General features: G+C 34.2%; 1 protein-coding gene across 4 annotated transcripts in view; it reads left to right on the top strand.

Annotated features, from left to right (window-relative positions):
• LOC148821843 (poly(rC)-binding protein 3) overlaps window positions 1–24,897 on the top strand; it is an 81,901-nt gene that overhangs the window by 38,179 nt on the left and 18,825 nt on the right. The gene's annotated exons all lie outside the window — the stretch shown is intronic.

Genomic DNA, 24,897 nt, shown 5'->3' with positions numbered 1-24,897 from the left:
CCATAGCAGGAAATCCAGTCACCTTGCTGGGGGCAATGGGTTAGTTTACTTATAGGACTGGCCCAACCAGACTGGACCTCAGTGTGCCCATGGTGTCCCATCTTTAGTGATCCTACCTCATTGTAAGGAACCTTCCCTCTAGCTGGTAAGATTTCTAATTTTACTAGCTACGTTTTTGATACTTTAATTTTTTAATTGCTATGAATAATGTGGACAAAAAACAAAACAAAACATTAAAGCAATGTTCAGTTCTCATCCCAAACTGTTGAACACATAGAAGCCTGTGGGATGAAAAAGAGCAGGTGAGGAGAAATGATCAATTTACCAATGTTACATTTTGCTAATGGCTTCTGTGCCAAATGACATCATTATCTTCATATGTTTAGTTGAGTGTGTTCAAGTTGTTTCAGTTTCTCGTTTAAAATGAAGCAACAACGCTCTTGGACAGTTTTTGAAGAGCTTGGTGCTCTTCTGTTATTGGAATTTAACCTGTTGTGTGTGTGATGTACTCAAAACCACCTTGAGTGCTTACTCTCTTAGTTTCAGGGCCTAAAAAAGATGCACTCTGTTTCTGTGTGGGATGGTACAGTTTTGCGTCTGAAGGTAGTCCTTCAAAGGCAGTTTGAATTTAAAGTAGATAATTGCTGACATTATGTTTTGTCCTCTGTGTAGTTTTAGACATTCCTTGTTATAGCAGAATCTAGAGCACATTTAATGCTCTATTTGTGCTATTTTTCGAATAGGCTTAAAGTTTTAGTGAGTGCACTGTAAATGAAAGGACTTATTACATGAATACTAGAAGACTATAAATCACTATACAGTACATATTCTTACAATATTATGTAGAATTGCTCTTCTTCTGAATTTTATTTGAACAATAAACAATATTGAGCTTTGTAATTATGAAAATTGAACAGAAGAATATTACTTTAACATATTACAGAATAGAAATTAAATAATTTATAATTGCAGGTTGGTTGTTGCAATAACTGATACTTTATATGGTTAAATAAATAGATTTTTACTTATAAACTGCAGTATTAAATGTTAAAAATCATAGCTTAAATACATACTGTATATTAACCTAATATAATTTATTTGTTTACAGGAGTGTTTAACATATACTGGAAAGGTATTATTTTTATCATTAATGCTTCAAAATGTGGCATTACAGTAAATTCTTTATAATTGCAACATTAATATTATTTTGTTAATTTTTTTAATGGCTTTCACTTAGATTTTTTTAATGGACTTTTGTACAATGTGGCTAGACATATTATTTTTTAATTTTTATACTACTGTATATATGTGTATGTAACAAAGCATTAATAAACAAATATATTTAATTAACTAAGGCTTAATGTAAAACCCATGTCAATTAACTAAATGTGAAGTGTACTGTGGTCTTCTTGTTTTACACAAGTGGAAAATGTGTTTATTCATATGCAATTGTGTTTGAATTTATGTTGCCTTTAAACCTAAGGACAAGTAGAGGCCTTGAAAAGAGTAAGAAAGACATAGAAAAGACTATGTTTTATCAAACTTGATGTCTGCTATGTCTGCTAGATTGCTAAAGTAAAGCTGATTCAGAATATTTAATTTATTTCTAACACAAACACACTAAAAACACAGTGACTTATTTGATTTAAAGTGTGATGGATTTCAATCAGTGCCATCGTGACGTAAAGTAGTTCATTCTGATTTTCTAGCCCCAAAAACTGTTTTGAAAAGAAAATCCATTTTGATCACTTGTTTGACTCCACGCTGGATTTTTCCATGAATTAATAATCCTAACATGGCAACAATGAAAGGGGTAATCCCAGAAATTCTGAGATTAGTAGGGCAGTACAGCATGATGTCTGGAGTTCACTACAATGTCAGCAGGCTTTCCTAAGCCTTACTTTCTCCTTTTCATTAAATGGAAAAAAGTGCTAGATAATATATCAAGTGAAAGTGTCAAATGAGAAATAGTTGGAGCAAAGGCTGAAACAAGGGTCTTAGTGAGATGGCAAAGCATAGTCAATTCAATTGATGGGTAAATACTGTATCGTAGGGTCCATGCTAACATGGTAGGAACTGAAATGTTTAATTATTTGAGATGCAATGATGACCCTTTGACTATGTCATCTGATGGAACCTCTGTTGTGCCAGAGCAGTGGTGCAGTCTGTCAGTCCCCCAGGGCAATCCACTATGTGCATGTGGTTCATTTTTTTAAATAATAAGAGCTGATTTAAAAATGATAAAAGCGCCAGTGTTGGAGCATCTCATCGCAGCAAAATAAGGATTTAGGGGATTTTTTTTGTCTTTGTGAGCTCACGTGTACTGATGCCATAGTCATATGACCACGTTCCAAGACCAATGAGGTTTTACGGTTACTATCTGGGCAGAGTGAAAGAAGAGGAAAAAATACCCCTCAGTGCTTTTTTTAATCTTTTGCAAACGTCGAAAGTGGTGACCATCTGTCCGAAGCTGCACCAAGGTAAAGTCTTTCAAATAAAACAAATCAGTTCTAAGGGAATATTTGTTAAGAACTGACAAAATATTTGTATTTGTAACAGTAGATACATTTTATGTATAAATCATAAGGGTTATTTGTCAATACTACTTTGATTATATTTGAAGGACCTTTAGTAGAGTTATAACTGAATAATTACGTTTTTTTTATAGTATATGAAGGGCAATATCCCAGTATGAAATCTGGACTCTACTTTTTCTGTTTTGAAAGCTAATGAATAAGCTTTATAGAACCTGCCAAATGATTTAACATGCTAAGTATATATATTTAGTATATATTTTGTGAAACCAATATAATAATCTCAAAATACGTAAAATATGTAAGATTAATAATTATCACAGCAGGTTTAACGATAGTTCTGTGAAGACCATAAATGAACTGTTTTAGGCAATATTTGTTAGGATTTTTAAGAATTGTTGTGATTGACTGACAGAAATTGATTTACATCTAATCAGTTTTAGTTCCTGGGAAGGTGCAATAACATAATACACCTTCAGAATTGCTACACTTCTGGAAGAACTGCTTCATGTCACTCTAGGAAATATACAGATTTTAACAGGATTGAAATAGTTCGATATTTTGAGAGAGGTGTTTTTGTGATTGGTTAAAGGTTAAAGGTAATAAATGACAAAACATAAATTAGAAGATTGGGTTTACTTTTGCATGTGGCGTACATAAGTCCAGTATAGTTCTATGTAATTCTGAGTAATACTTTACTGAATGGCGTATACTTTCATTCTTTGAAAATCCATGTATTTTGTCTCTATTTGTGCAAAAATGATGACCTTGTTAATCCTACATTTTATGTAAGAAAGTCTCAATACACTTATTTATGAAGGTGATGATTGTTTTGTGTATAGGTGTTGCTTGTGATTCTAAAAACATAAAACTATAAAAAATAATGAAGCACTTGCTATCCTTAATTATATTGTCTTGTAACCTTTATTGTTTGGGTATTTCTAAATTCACTGCAATAATTACAAAACACAGAAGTTATTATTTTACAAATATATATTTCTAAAGATATAAACAATATTTTAATTTCTGAAGTCTAAATTTTGTATTTTATGCCAATAATATTTTTCAAACGTTTCTGAAAATGAAATATCCTACCAGACCTACAAAATTAAAAATAAATTACATTAAATTACAGATTTATAATTTTTGTGAGATTTGAGGTCAGATTACTCAATGTACCAGCCATGATTTTGTAAAGCTCCATGTTTGAAATAATGAGTCTCCTTATGTTTAGTCATCAATAGTAACATTTAATCCATAAACCCAGATTTGTAGTGTGACATATGCTCAAGTGTTTTTACAATAAAACTTCAATATGAACCAAGACACAGTCATATAAGACATTAATAGCATTTCTAAGGCATAGTTTTTTCTGAATGTTCTATGGATGCTGTAATATACAGTAGGTTAAGTAATATCATGTAAATGTAAGGTATGTTCCTCCAATACTGTTAAAATAAAGATGATCTATGGTACTTTGCTTAGATATTTTCCATATCGTTGTCTCCAACTGCCTGTAGTTGATTTCACCTTTGTGCTGCCTATTTGGTAATACCGTTAGCAGTCAATATGCCCATTGTTCCATGGTCAGCCTCAACAAGGACTGCACTTAATTTTTCCTCGTTGCATTTTTTTATCTCCATTGTACTGTAGATTTGAACGGAAAGGCAAGAACAATTCAAATTATTTCGATAGGCAGTTTTGCCTCTGTGCCTTGTGCATACACAGTGTGAGCTATGTCCGCTTGCTTGACTGTAATTTAGTCTGAGATTTAAGTAAAGGAGACTTATTCGGGCTGACAGTTTTAGAGCCTGCTGTCAGGCTATGTAGGGATGGCACTCTGGAAAGATGCACACTGCAACAAAAGGGTCCTCAGGAGCTGTTCACATATGACCGTACACGTCACGTCGGCTACAGTGAAGACGGGCAGCTCACCCAATGGCTGTGGGAGGGAAAGTGCCAGGGTGAAGCTTTTGGTCACAAACTGTAGACTGTAGGCCAGAGATTAGTTCCTGTTTGGGGTTTTCAAGAAGGGACGGCTATCTACATTGTACTGTACATTGCACATATCTGGAAGAGTATGTCATAAAGATGTACAGTATGTTTTAAAGAAATACTCTGCATTAACAGAGATTTTTATCAAAACATGAAAGGCCCCCATGCTGAAATTTATTTAATCTTAGATGTTCATTTACCAAAAATCAAACTTTTCTTTGGCAGCTACAAGTACTTTAGTTTTGTGTGTTTCCTCACGTGTACTGTATCAAGCAAAGATTAAGTACAGTGCTTCTTCTTTCACCTACTCCCTTTCCCAAAGCACAAGATAAAGCTTTCCTGCAATTCAATCTTAACATGTTTTTGAAATCAGGATTGTGGAGAGCAAAATACATTGGAGAACAATCTGGAGAAGTGTCAGTGATTGTTTTATTGTTGTATTGATTATTATATTGCCAAAATAATCCTCAGTTCTAACATTATGTGTTCAACCTTTGACAGACAAAATTTAAAAAATGCACCTTGAGTTACCAATTTAACCTGCTTTGCCATTGGAGATTTTGCTTAATCAGCTACCTATCTCTTATGTTAATCTTTGTGCATGTTTACTTTTTGTAGCTACAGTATTTACATATATTGATTAGATGAATAAAAATCTAATACTGTAATGATCAACTTTTAGGAAACTCATCAATATTTTTGAAAAAAGGGGAAATGATAACACTTACATTAGCAAATATTCTTAAATTGAACAACTAATAAACATTACTAATCAATAAAACTATGCAGTACCTTCACTAGTGCAAACAGCACTCTTGTTATTGCTGATGTATTGCTCATGAGTTTGAATCAGTTTTTGCAGAGTCAAGTTGTGCAATCAGAATGAAAAGGTTGTTTAAAAACATATACTTTCATGTTCTTCTACCACGCAACGTTATACGTAATAAGGGCTGTAGAAAAATCCACCAGATTGAACACCATTTCATACTATACATACTGTACTGTATATATAGCCCTATACCTCTCACTAATTATGGCCTGGAAAAAGGATAAATGAATAATAACACTCATTGGTGGAATTGACCAAGATATTATTGATATACTGTGTATCAGCCACCCCCATTTCAGACTGCTTTAGATCCAGTAAGCCGTTATAGTGAAAATCTGTGTTCCCCTTCTCTGGTTGACAACAAAGCTCTCTGTGAAAACACTTAACAAGAAAAAGCACAAGGAGTAGTGATGAGAACATCTAAAAGATTATGTGTGTGGTTTCTGTTAAGGCTGGGCCAGGACTACCATGTGATGTCAGGTTGTATATAAAAACTAGGTTTTGAAGTTCTAGGTATAAAAGGTAAAAAGGGCAGTTTCTAATTTTTATTTTTATTTTTGCAAAGAATAGACTTTGTGTAGATAAATACAGTAAGATCGATAAGAATCTCAAGCTCCATATCAAGTTTATCTAGTTTTATCTAGTCTTCTGTTCAATATACTGTAACTGCTTAAATTTTTTGCTAAAATGCATTTAGTTGTTTAGTTCAGGCTCTTTTAATTTGGTACTTGATTTGATTTTAATTTGATAGGCTCTAGCTAGAAATGTTTCAAAATTGGATAACATTAAGGGCATTTATTTAAATACTGTACTTCAACTGGAAACTAAGCTTAGCACAACTCTTATATTCTCTGATTCCTGTGTGATTGGTGTTTTTAATCTTCAAAAGTAGATGGACATTATTTTATTGGAAAACAGTACAATGCCCCCTTCTGCCAAACTAAGACTAATGGGTTTGAGCCCATTACATGCAAATTAATATTCAGTTGAAGAAAATGATATTCCAGTCATGATCACATGCTCAGATTTTTCTTTATCACCTTTCCTGAGCTCCCCTGGCAGCTAAACCTATTTTAAAAAAGTGGTAGCATCATGAGATATTTCTGATGAAAGTACCAGTTTACCAGTTCATTAAATGTATTTAATGAAAGACCATTACTGCAATACAAAAAATAAAACAAAATTAATTTGAGATAAGATTGGAGTTCATGGCATTATAGTTGAAATTAAACTGCAGTCTCTCTGTGGCATGACAGCAGCAGACGTTCATAAACTAAGCCACTATCTTAGCTGATTAATATTCAGGTGAAACTGTTACAGTGGGAAGTTAAAAAGACAGATATATTCATAGCTTACCAAAATGTAGAACAAAAAACCTTTTTGGTTTTCAGCCAAAGATATGATTAAGACAATTGCAGTTTTTATTGTTTGAAACAAGTGATGTGTGATGGGTAGAATAGCCTGCCTATCACTATGCATATACTGTACAATAGAATTTAGCAATGGGCAAAATATACTGTACAATGCGTCTAAAAGTTGTAATATAAATGTAAATGTGATTTTTTTAATGGTTAATCCACCTTGTAGTTTCTCTCAGTATCTTTAGTGCTTAAAACATTTAAAATATGGATTACATCACAAATGCAATTACCTTCTTATTCTACAGTAGTTACATACTGTAAATGCTAGGTGACATTTTATTTTGCATACCATTATTCTATGACCTTCATCAAAACTAATTACATGCTAATTACCCTTAATGAAATCAAGCGTTGTGATAAAATGCTTAACTCTGTATGGCAAGAGCTTAAGTGACTCTCGATATATTAGCGCTGTGGGAACCCACAAGTCCTAGGTCCGTGACGTCTCCAGTTATCCCTTGAAGTGCCGCATTGCATCTGTAACCTCCTGAAGGCATTTTCTTATGATCGAATACTGTAGCATTGTGTTAATCTGGGTGTGTGACTTTTTTGACATGCTATTGCTGTGTAAAACATTCTACAAATGAATAAATCTGCTAGGTTAAGAAACAAAATCACAGACGAAAACACGGATCAAGGAATCATCACAGGTTTTCAGTGTGAAACTTGATATATTGCCAAAATGAACAAAAAACAAAGTTAGTATTGGATACAACCTCCGGGGCATAAACCTTATCAGACAATCATGGTTTTCTGCTGTTAATTGCTAATGGGATTGGTGCTTCAGTCTCTTAGATGTTCTATTGTATTCATGTTAGGAGAAAGAGCTGAGCACAAAAAGAGGGGTAAAGTCTTCTTGAAAATGTGTCATTGTATTGTAGTATTGTGTGGTCAAGTGTTGTTCTGTTGGAAAATAAATATTTCCAGGTTGTCAATGTTACAATTATTCCATGCTGAAAAGAGAAGAAAGAAAACACAACGTTTCGGCCGTGGAGCCTTCTTCAGGTGTGAGGGCTGTTTTCAGCATGGAATAAAGCTATTACTTGTTCCTTTGCAGCCTACGCATGCTGACGCAGCTACCCACCTGAATGCTACAATTATTCTGCACTGAGACTTTCTTGCATTAAAGAAGATTCTTGTCTACATCACACTGCCTAAGCTTGTTGGCTGGAACAATACAATAGTCAGCTTAATGCTCACTACAAAGATACTGTACAGTTCAGTATCTTCCATCAGTTGAATAAAACATTTCACTACTCTTCCTGCTGCTATTTCAGATTTTCTTTGTCCCTCAGAAGAAAGTGGTGAATTTATTTCTATAATGCACAGACAATTTATTAATTGAAAGTCTTGTGCTATAGACATTGTAGTCTGAAAAGATGATGCTGATCATAATATAACAGCCCATAGCTGGTGTGTTAACCTTCTATCTTCCAGGACACGCCTGTACTGTACCTAACAGATGTACAGTAGCTTCCTGATTTATGGGATTAATCTGCTGATTGTTTAAACAGTAGATTTCACTCTTCTGGCGAGTTTTGTCACAGGCTACAATTGATCGTGAATATTGTAACTTGGCAATCTTCATTTTTCAGATGTAGCATGTTGTTGTTTTAATTATTTTCATTAAATGTACTATTTACTGGAGTAGCTATTTTTAATCAACTGTTTTGAGAATGTGAACTCAACTCTAATACAAAACACTGAGCACCTGGTGTTTCCATGTGATCAAGATTCAATATTTTGTTAGGAGTAATAATATTCAGATAATTATGCTCACTGTTTAAAATGTAAATAACATTCCCTGCCATCTGTGGTCTTACGTCTAACTTAGTCTGCTTCAGGGTTTTCTCTGCTGCTTTGATCTGTTTTATTAGTTGAAGTCTTGGAATACTGTATCTCAGACCTTCATAATTGTACTGCATGATTTTGTGCTATAAAACAAACAGACACACTATTTAAAATGTTTAAAAATGTACTTCTAGAGAAATGGGGCAGCACAGTGGTGTAGTGGTTAGCATTGTTGCCTTGCAAAGCTGGGGCCCTGGGTTAAATTATGAACCTGCATGGAGTTTGTTTGTGTGGGTTTTCTCTGGCTGCTCCGGTTTCCTCCCACAGTCCAAAGATATACTGGATGTTTATAATTGGCTTCTGGGAAACTTGCCCTATGCTGTGGTGTGAGTGATGTCTGTGTGTGCCCTGTGATGGACTGGTGTCTTATCCAGGGTGTATCCTTCCTTGCACCTGTTGCTTGCCAGGATAGGTTGTAAGTTCCCCTTGACTCTGTTTTGGATAAAGCTATAAGAAACTGGAAGGATGGATTTTAGAAACATGTCATGAATTAGATCTGAATAATTAACACTCTTTTGAGCACAGGCATTTGATATGATACCAGCAAATCTGTCTTTACCACATAAAACAAAGGCTTTTATTCTGATTAATCATACTGTACATGCCTTTTAAGCAGAAGACAATAGCAGAAGCTTAGTCTTTTATCTTATAATGTAGTTCTTGAATTAGAAATGGCATTGTACAAATCAAGAGATGTTGTTTTGAAAAGAAAAACATTTTGAAGAATAACTGAAATTGTTAATTATTTTAATCTTTCATAATGTTGCACCATTACTGACTTAAGGACATAAATGTAAAAATGCTAAAATGCAAGATAAAACATGCATTCAGAAAGCTTCTCCATATATTCATACAGCAAGTGAATACACTTACTGTTCACTGTTCTCCATATTGTACTGTAGTACCAATCAACAAAGATGGGTATTCTGTATAATGAATGCCATTATCTGTGAGAGCCTTGAAGTGAAATATAAGTCCACAACATGATACTTGCATCACCATCACACAGTGACAATTTTTTCTTTCTACAAAACAGCAAGACAGTGCAGACACAACCGAATTGTGTCTGATGGATGCATCTTCCTTCTGCATAATGTCAACTAATAATCAGTTATAATCAATTATTATCAATAATCAAGTCCTGAGCTTTGAGTTTATAATTGACTATTTTGTGACAGGGTTTTTTTTTAATTTAATTTTAGTTTGTACTTTTAATGTTGGAGCTGTGGTAGCTCAGATGGCAAGGGTGTCTAACTCCTGACTGGAAGGTCCTGGGTTCAATCCCAAGTAGGGGCAAGCAATGTAGCTTGCTCTAATTCCTTCCAGTCATCTCCTAGGTCCACTCAGCCTACTTTCCAAATGAGTACTGGGGGTTAGTCCTTCTGGGGGTAATAGGCCAGCTGGAGTGTGATGCTGACCACATCACCTCTACCTCCAGTGTCTGATGGTTGAGAAAAATGGTGGCCCTTGCCCCCCATTCCCCATGGGCCTTTATGGACTGAAAAGGGACCTACCTACTTTTATTGTTACAATTAAGTGTCAGAACAATTGAGTAATTTCTGAAGCTTTTTCAGTGACAAATAATGCAAAACATATTCTTCTTTACTTTTTCAATATTAATATTTTCCTCTGAATAAAATGTGCAGTAATGGTGTTATTTTTTACTTCATGCAATGAAGCTTAGGTTGCATACAGTATGCAACTTGAAGGAAGGGGTTTGTCTTTCTTTTAATATGTTTTCCAATAATAATGAACTCCATTAAACAAGGCAATGTTGCATGTTTAAAATTCCATTTAAATAGTTGTTCAGTTTCAGTTTCACAGCATTATCTATTTCTACTTGAGAGAAAAAAGCATAACACTAATGACAATTACGAAATATATACAAGTGAATCTCTCCCCTGGGTTTTTGCTTTAAGGTACTGTACATGCTGTGAACTGTACAAAGCTTAAAATCTCCTAAAGTACCAGTCGTTTCTTCGGGGGGGGTTGTATAAGGGGGAACTATTCTAATATTCTAATTAATGGTCCAGGTCTGCATAAAGATAATATTTTTTTAAGTGCCAATGCTTTATTAATGTCTACTCATGTTGTATTTTATGCACTTCACAGTACATTCCCACAACAGATTTGGCTTACTGCAGATGTTTGTGGATAGGCAATATTAAAATGTAATAATGAGTCTTTGGATGGAAGGATTAGAGAGAACAGATGATTAAGGATTGACTCAGATTATATTTCTTTCTGTTCCTAGGGCTATTTTTAAAGGCCTCCATTTTTGTGGGAAGATATATTTCCGCAGATATAAAACAGTATTGAAAATATAACAAAACTAAGTTGTTCACTGAAGATTTATCTCTTTCTTTAAAGTCTAGTTTGATTTTACTAAAAAATGTTCTCCATAGTTGTAATGCCCTACAAAACATCTATACCGCAAATTGCTCTTTGGATCCAGTTGTATTCCAGGCCTCTGAAAACGATCATTATTTGTTTGGCACTTATACCAGTAAATAAACAAGAAATGTCCTGTAGTAGAATGTGTTATTGGAAGGGTGCGATCGTCATGAATAGGTTGACATACTGTTAAAATAGAAATCCTCTGATTCTACTGCCTAAAACTTGCTCCATCTAGTTTATCCAATAAGCTGATACTATCATTGAACATGAGACCACAAAGCTAACTTAAGGTCTACCTGACCCAGTAGTGGCCATTCTGGTATGACAACCACTTTGAATCAGTAAATAAAAAGGATAAATAATAAAGTTATTAAAGCAACCTTTTATTTTCATACCTTAGCTTACATACAGTGTCAACATTGTTATCCATTATTTCTCCTGCTGGGAGTGAAGTAAGATTGTAATTGATCACATTTTACTAATTATTCTAACTGAAAGACACTTATAATCTCACCAATATTTACAGTAGTACCTGAAGAATTATGTATCCACAGTCAGTTAACATGACTGTCATGGAATCAACTCAGGTTTCAGTAAAAGGAGAACTTTAAGGTAATCAGGTAAAAAAATACAGTATACTGTAACATCCAAAAGTTGCAATTTATATGGCAAAAGTCCAAGTAAATCAAAATAAAAGATGACAGGGCTGCAGAAAAAGAATGGAAAATACTTGAAAAATAATGTAGGAGTAGAGAATGCCACAGTAACATTGCCTAATGGTGGTTACCCTTTTTATTAGAGATTTAAATCACTAAAAGCTTTCAAAATCTAAATTTAGATATGTAGCGCAGTCATTTTTATGTTATGTAATCTAAAATTATTTATCAGAAAAATATATAGTTACTAACATTTTCCATGTCATGCAAATATCCCGTGGAAGCTCTGTATTCCTCTTTATCCTCATGCTTTGCATTGGTGTTTATTTCAGTCAACACAAATAAGAGCTTAACAATGTAATGGCAGTCTACAGAATCCTTAGTTCATTTTTGAAACCGTGCACATTGATCAGAAATCTCAGAAATGCTGGCACCTCAGGAAATTTAGCCTGAATTTTCATTTTAATTAGAAGATTCATGGGGCAAGTGTGCTTAACAGAAATGGAATGATCTAAGTTTGGGACAGGGCCGGCTGCCTTTCTAAAATACAGTAGGTACTGTATGAGGGAAAAAAACTCTTTGCACAAGAAACAAGTCCTCACATAGATCAGGTTAAGTAATGCTGAAAGAGCACACACTGCTGGAGGAGACTGCTGTCTCTCTTGCCGTTCTGCATTCCTCTTACCTGACCTGGCGCATGCCTAGGAGGAAGTGGATGACAGTAATGGCTGGCAATGTCAGCTGTCGACACGTGAGTCAAAAGACTCCTGCCCTCCCTTTTAGGATGGATGAAGCAAGGCTCGCTTTCAGCACTTACTAACAAAGACTTATGAAAATAGGTGACTGAAGTTGAAATGAAATTCCTTTAATTTCTTGAATACTAAAGATTTATAGTTTTATTCTTAAAAAGGAGTGAGCCCTTATAAAAGAAGGACATTCGAAAAATATAGCACACTTGAAAATTTCACATCTACTGTACAGTAGGTCTGAAAACCCAAAAAAGAGAATGCACTGTAATGATTTTCTTTTGTACAGGAAAAATGAGAAGTGCATGATGCATATTGAGGAAAAACACATTTGTTTCTAAAAGTTGTTTTCTAGCATTTTCGTGTTACTTTGATTAAAACAATATACATACAATATGGCTTTAATTTTATTTCTAATTAATAATGTTGCAAATAGTTCATAACTTCAGTTTCTTCTAAAAGAACATTTCAGGCTTGCTATTTCACTTATTTGTGGCATCAAAGAAAAAGAGAAAACAAGGTACAGTAAATCTCCAGATCAATTATATAGTTATATCAACTATTTTATTTTTGAAAAGGTAGAGTTCAAAGAAGATTTATTTTAGAATTCAGTTATAATTCAACTTCAAGAATACAGTACCTGTTGTAAATGACTTGCAATGGTTTGTAATAACAGTAGTATAGAAAATATTAAAAATATTTATTGTGATATGCAGTATTTCCAGGAATTGCTCTGGTAGCACAATACTGTATGTGAAAGCCAAAATTAATTATGCATTTATGCAAGAAGCAGGAAGCCATTCACATCAATACATTTTAGCATACTGCATGTTGCTTAAACTAGAGCTGTTTCTCCCTCAGTTGTTCGTATACAAATGTATAGTACTCACTCAGCCATAAATACTGTAGCTAAGGTCAAATGGATGTCATTTAATGATCTCTTGTGGCTTAGGTATCAACACATTACTTCTACATAAAAAAATTATAATGACAATATCTGTTTTTTGAAGATGTTTTCTGCTACTGTATTATTATGAAAAAGAGAAATGTTAGTCATGAAAAAGTTAAAGATTAACATTTTTTGTCATTATCTAATTATCAAGTTACACTTTATGGACAATATACAGTACATGATTAGTTATCCTAAAGGATTATTATCGTACTATTAATATTTTTACATTTTAAATGATTACTGTGCTCATGTATTGCAAATTAATCTGTCAGAATGAAAATTTACACCTCTGATTAAGAAAGAACAAAATAATGAATACTCTCAGATTCAGACAAGTCATTCGGAATTCATGCTTTCATGTTTGTCAGTTTACTCTGGTTTAATGTTACAAGTCTAAGAAGAGCATGGCAGTTCAAACACTATCTCAGAATGCACTTTAATCTTTTACTCTGTAACAAGTGTTCATCCTTTGCCTTTGCTCCTTTGATCCTTTGCATTATTTACTAATTTTACTATTATAATTTATCATACATTTATTTGTAAAATTGGAAAAAAGGCACATGGCCTGAGGATGTAATTTGTCCTGAAATCTTCTACGAGCCACTGTGTCTCTAATAAACACTGTCGCTTTTCATTATCCATGGCCTCTTGATTCAGTGACAGGGCTAGTGATCTGTTTAATACGATAAATCAAAGCCCTTCCCTGTCTCTGCCCCACTGCCAAATCATTTTCATTTCAAACTAAAAAAATATATATTATATGAAAAACTACATTTGGCCATTTTTCATTCAGGCTTTGGGTAAAATCCCAAGGAGAAAATGTGTAGTTCAAGAGTTCCTTCCTCTATATTGCATTTCATGAGGCATTAACCAGCTCAGAAAAAGACACAGCAATACTACATACATCTGGTTGTGGTTTGGTATTATACAATTTTAAAATGTAATTAAGATTAAAATGTTATATTTTTTATCAAACATGGGAACATCAGAAAGCAAAAGGATCTACTATGCTATTCCTCCTCCTCAACAGCATGCAAACCCTTTAGCCTTTCCCATTCCTTAATAATAAACTTAGCACATTAATTATTAGTTGTTAATTGAAACAGTTCAGAAGTAGTGAATAAAAACAACGTATTGATAAAAAAACAAAAAACAAACACTGGAAGACATTCTGCTTTGCAGAGATATAGAATTACACAAATATCAATGTCAAGATTACTGTTTTCATTACATACTGAAAAACTCATTTTGTCTTGCAATGTTATTACAGTCAGTGTATTATAACAATTGGATGTACTATGACAATTGAACATTGGAAAGTAAGTTAATTTATGATATATTACATAGAAAATATTACTAAAAGAAATATATTCAGGTTTATATTAAATATCTTTCAGCTGGGCATTTTGAATCAGTTAGCCATTTATTTTGATCTAAGTGTTTGAGAAGCACTAACAAACCTAAACATACAGTACTATGAAGTTTTGCAGCATCACATCTATTAATTCAGATCTGCTTTCTCAATCCATTTTAAATTCTTCTGTCAGTGACCCTCATCCAACTAGACTTGAGGACTCAATTATGTTTCACAATTCCTCCCTGGGTGGCATTTTCAATGGCTAATACAGTATCTGAAACAAACCGGTGAAGTCTCATATACACATCACATCACTCATATACACGTATTTTTTTTTACATTTGGTAAAACAAAAGGGACACTAAGAACACTAGTCTGTCTGTTTGCCTTCATGCAACACTGTCTTTCACAAGGTTTTTTTTGGTTGAAGCTACTGTGACTGAAGAAGGGAAAAATAATCCTGTCAATCTTTTACTACAATTCATTATCTCTGAAATCCAGTTATGAACAGCACTATGTTCTTCTTGATTCTGAAGTCCTGTGCAATCATTGTTCTGAGCCTTTACAGTTTAAAAATTAAGAACATCTTTAGTTTTTATTTTGTGATTCAACCTCTGCCAAAAGCTTACTGTATGTATCCTTGTGATACGTAATGCACTTCACTTTGTACAGATTTCTTCATCCCCTTTGAAGTTATCTGAAAGGATCACTAAAAAGAAATCTGCCACATGTTCCTTGAATCATATTTCCACTGCCACTACTAATATCATGGAATACAGAATCGCCAAAGGTTTCATCTTAAACAGATCATTTAAATTAATTTCCTATAGCCTCGTATTCACTTTTTAATACAGTACATCTGTGCTGTGTGACCATGCTGTTCTTGAAAAACATTAATTGGAAGTCTCTTCACTTCTTGTTGGGAAACAGGTGTTCTCCGCAAGCATGATCCAGAGTTACAAGGGTTAAGTTTATTCAGTGAATGAAGGCTTGTTAATTTGTTACCACTAGCCAAACAAGGTTCACCATAATACAAAAAATAATTAAAAAATTTAACGTGAATTATCCACACCATACTAATCACTTCAGTGGATACAATTTCAGTCACTGCCATTAGTCACACCAGAAGATTGATTTTAGTTGGGGCTCAGAATATTTGCTTCTAAAAATACAACAAGAATTAGTCAAGATCAGAGGGTCTCTTTCAAACCATACGAGTCATTATTGACTTTTTTCCTGTTTAACCACAAGGTATTTCTTTTGAATTTTACACTCTACACAGTATGAATTGTTTTGGATCGTGAAACCCCTTGATAAAAAATTTCTCAAATACCTATTATTAACATATTTATAAGAACTTCAACCCCTCTTTAACATTAGTCTGTAAGTTATAAGAACACAAGTAGATTCACCAATAAGTACATCGTTAAACTTGACGTAATCCCCTGGGTTTTTAATATTTGTGAGAAAATTGAAAACTTCATTCTCATTTCCTAACAATCTCTTCTGTTCTGATCACTTCTGTTGTCTTCATTTTTTATAATAATGATAAATACAAAAAACGAAATTCATATTTTTATCACAAAGCACTTTACAGCACCTACAGTAGCTAGGTGACAAACAGCAGGCATTGTATGACCACTGCCCCACTACATAGCAGATCAGCTGGAGAAGTGAGAAATCCCTGAATATACAGGTATTTAAGTTTTTAAGTTTTAATAGTTTTAAGCAGGGCACCAGCATTAGGAGCCCTGCTCTTATGAATACTGCTATGGCTTTAAATGACCAAGTGATCAGGACCTCAGTTTAGTGACAGCATAGCTTTCTGACAATTATGGTACAGAGGGAAGAGCACTGCCTAATGGATACTAACAGCATTTATAGCAACAACCTGGTTTCCCCCTAGGCCCAACCAGATCCAGCCTTGCTTTGCACCTGAGATCTGTCGGGCAAGAACAATGTGTTGATTAATTCATTGTTTGCGATTCACCAGCACAGTAAAGACTATTCTTTAATTCTTAAAATCGCTTTAAAACAAATTAAAGACTTATTATTTACAAAAGAAAGAATATCCTTTTACTTATAATATTTAACCAACAGTGCAGAGATTAGTCAGCAGAACGGTAGACTGCTTTTCCCTCTGTAGCACAGTTGTAAAAAAACTATGCCCCCACTATGGTGAAAGGGGAGCTGTAAGCGTTCCTGATTACTTGGCCATGGTGCGTTGTGGTTCAGAGCTAAGTAATTGCTGGTGATGGAAGGAGCACAGGTATTTTAGTATTTCAACCTGAATGTACTTTTCTTGTTTATAGTTGCATTAATTCTAAAAAAAGCATTCAGACTAGAATTATATAATCAAACAAAGGAAGCCTTTAGTCAAGAGGTTCATGTACCTGGACCAGCTCCGGTGAAGAGTAGTTCAGGACCCTATGCAGACAGTATAATTCGGAAGTAAGTGGAGAAGGACATCAGGGGAAGGTACAGCAGGATTAGGACGGGTTGACAGACAGGGGGCGGTGGGGGCAGTGATGGCGGTGGTCCAATGCTCGGGGGGCGTGGTGAAGGCAAACAAGTCCAAAACGGGAAATCCGGGGTGCAGTCCAAAATCCCAAAACCGGGTGATCCATCCAAGACAAGACAGGGTTAAAATCCGAAACAGGATCCGGAACAGGAACAAGGAGTTAAAAGAGAGTAACAAGGCCAGGCGCTCCGAGCCCCGGACTCAGACGGTCAGCACGCCGGGGAATAAGGCCTGCCCTCAGGCTACCGCGAGCCTGGGGAATACGCAAACCCTGTGGTGTCCATCTTCCAATACTGAGCCAGGAATAGGGAGAGCACCAGGCTTAAATAATAAGACACAAAACAAGGGGCAGGTTCACATAATCAACTAAAATACAAAAAGGTCGGAGTGCCCTTGAGAGGAGGGATCACGATGGTGACAGTTTATTTTTTATATTATAATAAATAAGAGAAGTGACGTATGTGAGAATTAGAATTTCATATCTATTTTGTAATAATTGTTACCTTAGGATGTCCATTGCTGTAAGGACGTCCTTATACTGAACTATTCCCAAAAGAGGAAAAGCACATTTATTTTGTCTGCTCAGGAAGTCGTGAAATAATGTATTTCCCCAATTTCTTCTGTGGTATAACACCAGAAACAGCAATGAGACAATCGGACAGTTTCATTTAACATAGGAACCCAACTCAAAAGTGCTAAAACAGTCTTTTCTTATTTTCTTGTTTTTTATATATCTATTTCCTTATACAGTATCTAATATTTTTGAAAAATATTGAAAAAAATATTACTTTTTTCATTACTGTCTGTAACTTTCATTCGGTCACTTTATAATAAGTGACTGTTAATAATCAATTAAATGTTTTATAATGGAACTATTAAGATAAAATGTTGAACGTGCTCACTTCATATACTGTACATTCAATATTAACTAGACAGAAAATTGTTTCACTTCATGTATAATCTAATTACAAAATGTCATCTAATTGAATTTCAATTGGTGACAAAGATGAACATGGCACAAAGAAGCCAGAGTTCACAAAGTTTCTGTGACCTTTGGCTACTTTTTTTAAAGTGCAATACTGCAATCTTTTACACATAATCCTAAAGTTTGTGAAAGCCTTAGGATTTTCATATACTGTATTCCACATATACGAAACCTAAAATGTTATTAGATGTTATTCTAATAAAGTACCAATAATAGTTAAAAACTAAACCTGATGAAGAAATGACACAACATTTTAAGATCATTGTTTTGCTGCAAAATCAACTTTTGGTCCGGCTTCAGGTCATGGACAGATGGCCTGACATTCTGCTCTATAATTGCCTGATACAATGCAGAATTCACAGTTGTATCAATGATGACAAGCTGTCCTGATCATGAGGCAGCAAAACAGCCCCAAATATCACAGTCCCACCACCATGCTTGATGGCTGGGATGCGGTTCTTCTGTTTGAAAGCTGTTTTTCCACCAAACATAACATAACTCAGTGAGGCCAAAGAGTTCTTCCTTTGACTCTTTTGTCCAGAGATCCAGAATATATAATTCCAGAAGTCTTGTGGATCATCTATGTGCTCTTTAGTGAACTTCAGATGAGCAGCAATGTTCTTTTTGGAAAGCTGTGTTCCTTCACATCCTTTACTGAACACCATTTTTGTTGAGTCATTTTCTGATTGATACAGTCATGAACACTTACAGTACATTAGTCAAGAGTGGCCTGCAGTTACTTGGATGTTACTCTGGGGTTCTTTGTAACTTCCTTGATAATTTTCAAATTTGTTCTTATAGAGATTTTCATAGGACAACCTCTCATAAATAGAGAGATTGTGGTCTTGAACTACTTGAACATTTAGATCTGTCTGACAGTGAATTGCTTTGTAACCCTTTCCAGACTAATGAGCATTAATAACTCTTTTCCTGAAGAGTTGGTGAAGACCAAATTCACACCATTTATGATCTGTATATGGGGGGGTCCTTCCATATTCCCCAGGATCTACTGTACCTAATTATAAACACCTCATTCTAATTATTCTTTTAGTCGAGCTAATGAAACTAAGTGTTTAATTACTTTTCATATCATTGTGTTTTCATACATCATTTTGTTTCAAGAAAGATAGTATTGGTTACCATAAATCCAATAGGATATTTTCATAAAGACAAAGGTTGCTTTTGATTCTTGAAGGCTATCATGATAAAACTATGACATTTCCATAATTATCTTTTGGGTTCATTTTTTTTTTCTTGGCACTGTACTTTTATCTTGTTGTTAACTAGAGTTCTGTCTTAATCACTGTGCTTGCTTGAGAAGAAAATGAACATTTATGAAGTGTGTTGTGCACTAATTGCTCTAATTGTGGTATAACAAGGCATGCTTCATAGAAATGATTATCTGAAATAATATTAGACATGTTCATCTGAAATAAATGTAAGTAGTCCAAGATTAGTTGGGAGCTGAGAAGACACTGAAAATGTTGGTGAAACATCTTCTCTACAAAAAAAGTGTATATAATTTCAACTGAAGAGAGCAGCAGATTATGTTTGTCATTGAGTTGTATTTTTAGCCTACTCTCTCATTGTTGTTTTGGCTAACCATATACTGGAGGTACTAGTGTTCAGTGATAGTTCACAGAAATAAGAAATCTGAATAAGACATTTTTAGATATTTTTCTTCTTTTTGCCAACAAATTCAACTCTATTTTTAAGAAATGATAAAGCCCAAAGAATTCTGACACAAGGACCATATAGTGTGACTTCAAGTCCTAGGATGATCAAACCCCAAAATAGAAGTGTTTCAGATGTACAGTTACATTTAACTGTAAAGGGAATGTATACAAGATGAGTTCAGTTTATTGACTTATACAATTTCTTGCATTAGGAATTTGTCTTTTTGCCTAACCTAGCTTGCTCTCCATGAGACATACTGTAAAGGCAGGGAGAGAGAAGCAGAGCGCAGGGTCATTTATAGCCATTTATACTATGCCCCTGGAGCAGCTGGGGTTAAGGGCCTTGCTCAGGGGCCCAACAGAGTAGGATTCCTCTGCTGGCCACAGGATTTAAACTGGCAACCTTCCAGCCACAGGCACAGATCCTTAGGCACAGTGCCACGCTCCTACAGTATCCATATCACAATAATGTTATTCACATTATTATAAAACTATAAAATATAATTTTTAATTGTTGACAAATCATGTTCTAAATATTTAAAGTATAAAATTTGAAATGGATTGTGAATTTTAACCCTTTCCTTTTCCTTCCCTTTCATCATAGTTGCCAAGTTACACTGTTTCCTACAGAAATAGGGAGTGAGCATTTTGTAGCCTGCAAATATGAACACGTGCCATTCACCCCATTTTCAGTATCCTTAGTGTGTGCTGAGCCTTAACCAAACAAGTACAAGGAGGAAGGCAGTAATATTCTCTGGAAAAACTCAAACTCAGGACTCTAGACCACTAGATCACCATCAGTGTCCCCTGTGCCACTGATGTATTTTACAAAAAAAATCTTTGACCTCTGTAGTACTGAGATATGTGAAATATGCAAAAACGTATTTGTAGAAAAGTCATGGGGTATTGTTATGATACTTTGAGATTTAGTTTTTATAAAAATAAGCACGGTTTAAAATTGGAAAAATAAAATACATAAAACTACCTATTACAATACAAAGATATTTAGAAACATTTGACAGATGGGAAGGGTTATATTCCCACCCATTTCCAACAAATGGGGGTCTTTAAAAAAAGTGAAGAATAAGATTAAATAACCCTGCCACTTAGATAAATAGAAAAATATATAGTTCCATGTTCATACAGTTTGACGATATTTAATAATGATCTTTTTTATTTCTTATGAGTGGGGAGTGGGGCATTGTGACAAACAGCTAGGTATTAATAGAGAACAGAAACCACCATTTGCTAGATACTGTAGTCACACAGACTGATATAGCAGAAAGAAGTGACTTTAAGTAAAAGACATGCTTACAGACTGAAGGTGATATATGGATTATGTAATATGGATTTATCTGTATTGATGGTTAATTAGATTCACTTAGTCTTAAAATTAATCACAAAAAGGAGGATCTGTATTAATTTAATAAGAACAGGACTATAGTCAGTGCTTTGCTCGCTGTTGATAAAATTCATTTTAAGACCTGGTAGATATCTTTATTGATGCAAATATAGTTACACTCCTGTATAACAAAACCAAATGAAGATTTAATTTTACTGTTGAACAGAATTTCAGTGTTATTTGTTTTCATGGATTGGTTGTATTTGCATATGCCAAATAACAGTGTGATAAAAGTGGAATATCACTTTAATTGGGGGAGGTTATTTGAGAAATTAATCAAAGAATTGTTATAGCATAGATATGGCAGTGTACTGTATATGTGAACGAATGTGCTCAGAATTTTGAAAGTGGTTTCCAATTATATTCAAGTTTTTTGTACAGAATGATGGCTTTTAAGGTGAATGCTTTTTGCATTGTTACAAAGCTAAATTAAGAGCAATCGACAAATTGCATGCTGCTTTTGGACGACATGCTTCTTGGTGCATTCTGTACAAAACGCAAGTTCTTTCTATATAAAATGCAAGATGAAGGAGAAAAAAAGAACATTTTGGGAAGACCGCTCGATCAAGCATAAAGCGTGATTAATTCAATAGCTACCAAAGATGAAGCAGCCAGGAGCTGTTTAGCAGAAGGTTTGACCCACTTTTAAAATCAGATGTAGACATTGTCATGAGAAATACTGCTCTTAATAACTGCCGGGATGAATTATTATGTTTTTCCTTGTAAAAATGAGAGTTTGTGGGATTGGTGGTTAAAGTATTAATCCAGTTTATTAAATACTGTTTCTAAAATATTAAAAAAATTAACATTAATTTGTCCATTATTTAAAATTAAATTCATACAAATTCATACTGTAGGTTATTTAAAATGATCAAAGTCACCGCCATTAAAAATGTCAAAATTATTGTCAAAATGTAATACTGTACAGTATATACTAGACTGTATGTTTCCTTATCAGCTACAGTACCTCTGTGATAAAATACAGAAACATAACAGAATTTACATTTTACAAGGAATCTCAGTAAATGCTAAATAAAAGAACACAATCGTCAATAATCTTTGTTGATTAAGAGATTTATAAGAAGAAAATATTTTTAAGGGACCTTTCAATCAGTATTCATCATTTAGATTTAATGTTTAAGAGCATTAAGTTAATCTTACGCTTCTGTAAAGGAATGAATAAACTGTAGCATATAGTAGTAGATTATTATTTATTTGGAAAATATATGAGCAGTTTTGTAACAATACATATGCTCAGAGTAATTAGCAAATGTAGGTTTACATGAGGCAAAGAAGCTAACAGTAGAGCTTCAGTTTGATTCATTGCTATGATGTCTCTCTTGAAAGTGTCAGAAGAGATGGTGTAAATTAAATGTTAGCAGTCCTCTAAGTGCCATTGTATGCAACAGATTTTCAAAGGTGTGAAGCTAACCAACTAAGCCAGAGAAAAATAAAAGAGCAGGAAAACTTCCTCTTTTACCCATTTTACATATGTAAAGTGTTATCTGGTAGCTCACTTTTTGTCTTCGTTTTCAGCTATGATTACTAACTTATACAAATTAAATATACTGTACTGTATATACAGTATATGTCTTCCCATTGTGGCAGGCCCAGGGGAGACAGAATGAGCAGCAACAGACTACTCAACAGTATTTAAATTAAAGTTAAACAGTCGTTCTTCCTTTAAATGAAGACTGACCATTTGGAGTTCATTACAGAACTGGATATTATTATTCTTTCGTCCATTATTCAAAGTCTCTGCTCCTCATAGCAAAAGGCTATAAACCCAAATACCTGAATGCAATGTGTTCTCGTTGATTCTTTAATTCTAACCACTAGTTCTGTCAGCAAGCCCTGCTGGAGGGTGTTAACCCAGGATTAGAGGTTTTGTGCAATCTGCGCTCCTCAGGGATATTTTATGGGACAGCTGGCTGCAGATTTCATCCCCAGACCTCTAACTCTTTTGCCCTGGCAGCTTGGGGTTTGGGATAAGCCTCTAGTTACAATCTCAGTTGCTGAGATTCCTGAGCCTCTCACAGCTCATTTCATTCCACAGCAACACTGGTGCAATTCACTGTTACAGTATATACAGTACATACTGCAAAAACACTTTTTAGTTTTTTTCTTGAAACAACAAATAGAACGTGAACATACTTCATTTCTATACAGATACAGCCTAAATTAAAATGTACAAATAAACACTGTAAATAAAAATACACTGCCCTTAAAGATGATTTTTACTTGCATACAAAGCTAGTTTTAATTCTAACTCCTCTTCATGGATGAATAAATATTTCAACATGCTTATTGTTATTAAATAAGGATTGAATAAACTTTAAGCAACTGAGTACACTGGAACTACAGTCTAGTGAGTCTAGTGCATTAAAACATGCTTAAATCCAGGTCTGTTCTTTGAAACCATGAACATTCCTGCATTTGTGTACAGACACACCAATACATGTATTGTGTATTTAATGTGCCATAACGTCTTACTTAAAGGGTATAAACATGTATTGAGATAGAGATTAAATGTTTACCTCAATTTCAATAATTTGTATATTTTGCTTGTATTTATTCTGGCATTACAAATGTTTCTTTCTAATGTGTATTCATAAATTGCTGTAATTTGAAATACATTGCCTGCTGTCCGTGGGGGACATAAATAATCATGATTTCTTTTCCTTCCTTGTTTGTTTAATGGTTTGCAGCAAATCTCTTACTATTCTCTCTTTATGCCATGTTTCTGAAATGTCATTATTTGACTAAAAGACTAAAACATAGTACCTACATTTAACAAAAGAAGAAATACAGTATGTCCTTAATCCCTTCCACATAATCCACTTGCAGTTTATATCAGATGTCATTTATTTTAGTAAATAATTAATTTTTACAGGAGAAAACACAATGATTATTGATATGGTCTACTCAATATATTGTATGCTAATGTTTGCCTTCACAATTGACTAGATGTACAGTAGTAGATGATTCAGCTACTTTGTAAGTACTGGAGGACAATGCTAGTCAGTGCAATTCAGTTCATTTGTTTTAATGGAAATAGTCAATTATTTCATATAGCATATAAATCTTCAAAAACTCTTTTCACTGTGTGCCATTGTTAACCAATGGGGAGCTACTGTCCAGGACATCAGCTGCTTGTGTGGTGAAGAACAGCTTTTTCTATATACTGTACAGTACCTTTAAATGAATGCCATACTGTATATTTGTTTATGTTGTTATTCCAATATCATAAAAAAAAACTGTTTTGTCATCATATTGCAGAGGTCTCTGTTCAGAAAATCTGTTCTTTTAAGACACAAACATTCTATTTGTTCATTTATTAATGTGATGCATTCTGAGAATTCTGTTTGTATGCAATCTTTAGGTTACTATAGAGTGCTACAGCTGAACCTTACATTCAATAAAGTGCATTCTTTGTCTGTTCATTATAGTTTGACCTCAATCGTTTGTTTCTTTACACGGAAATCTGACCACTGTACTGTATATCTGCATTTTGTGCAACTATTGATTCCTTGAAATGTACTGGTTTCGAGGTTTCTGTAAGGGAAGAAAAAAGA

Source organism: Atractosteus spatula, chromosome 13, assembly GCF_055471065.1.
Source record: "Atractosteus spatula isolate fAtrSpa1 chromosome 13, fAtrSpa1.hap1, whole genome shotgun sequence".
NCBI classification, from domain to species: domain Eukaryota; kingdom Metazoa; phylum Chordata; class Actinopteri; order Semionotiformes; family Lepisosteidae; genus Atractosteus; species Atractosteus spatula.
The sequence above is the reverse complement of the archived record's forward strand: the minus strand, read 5'-3'. Positions and strand labels throughout refer to the sequence as shown.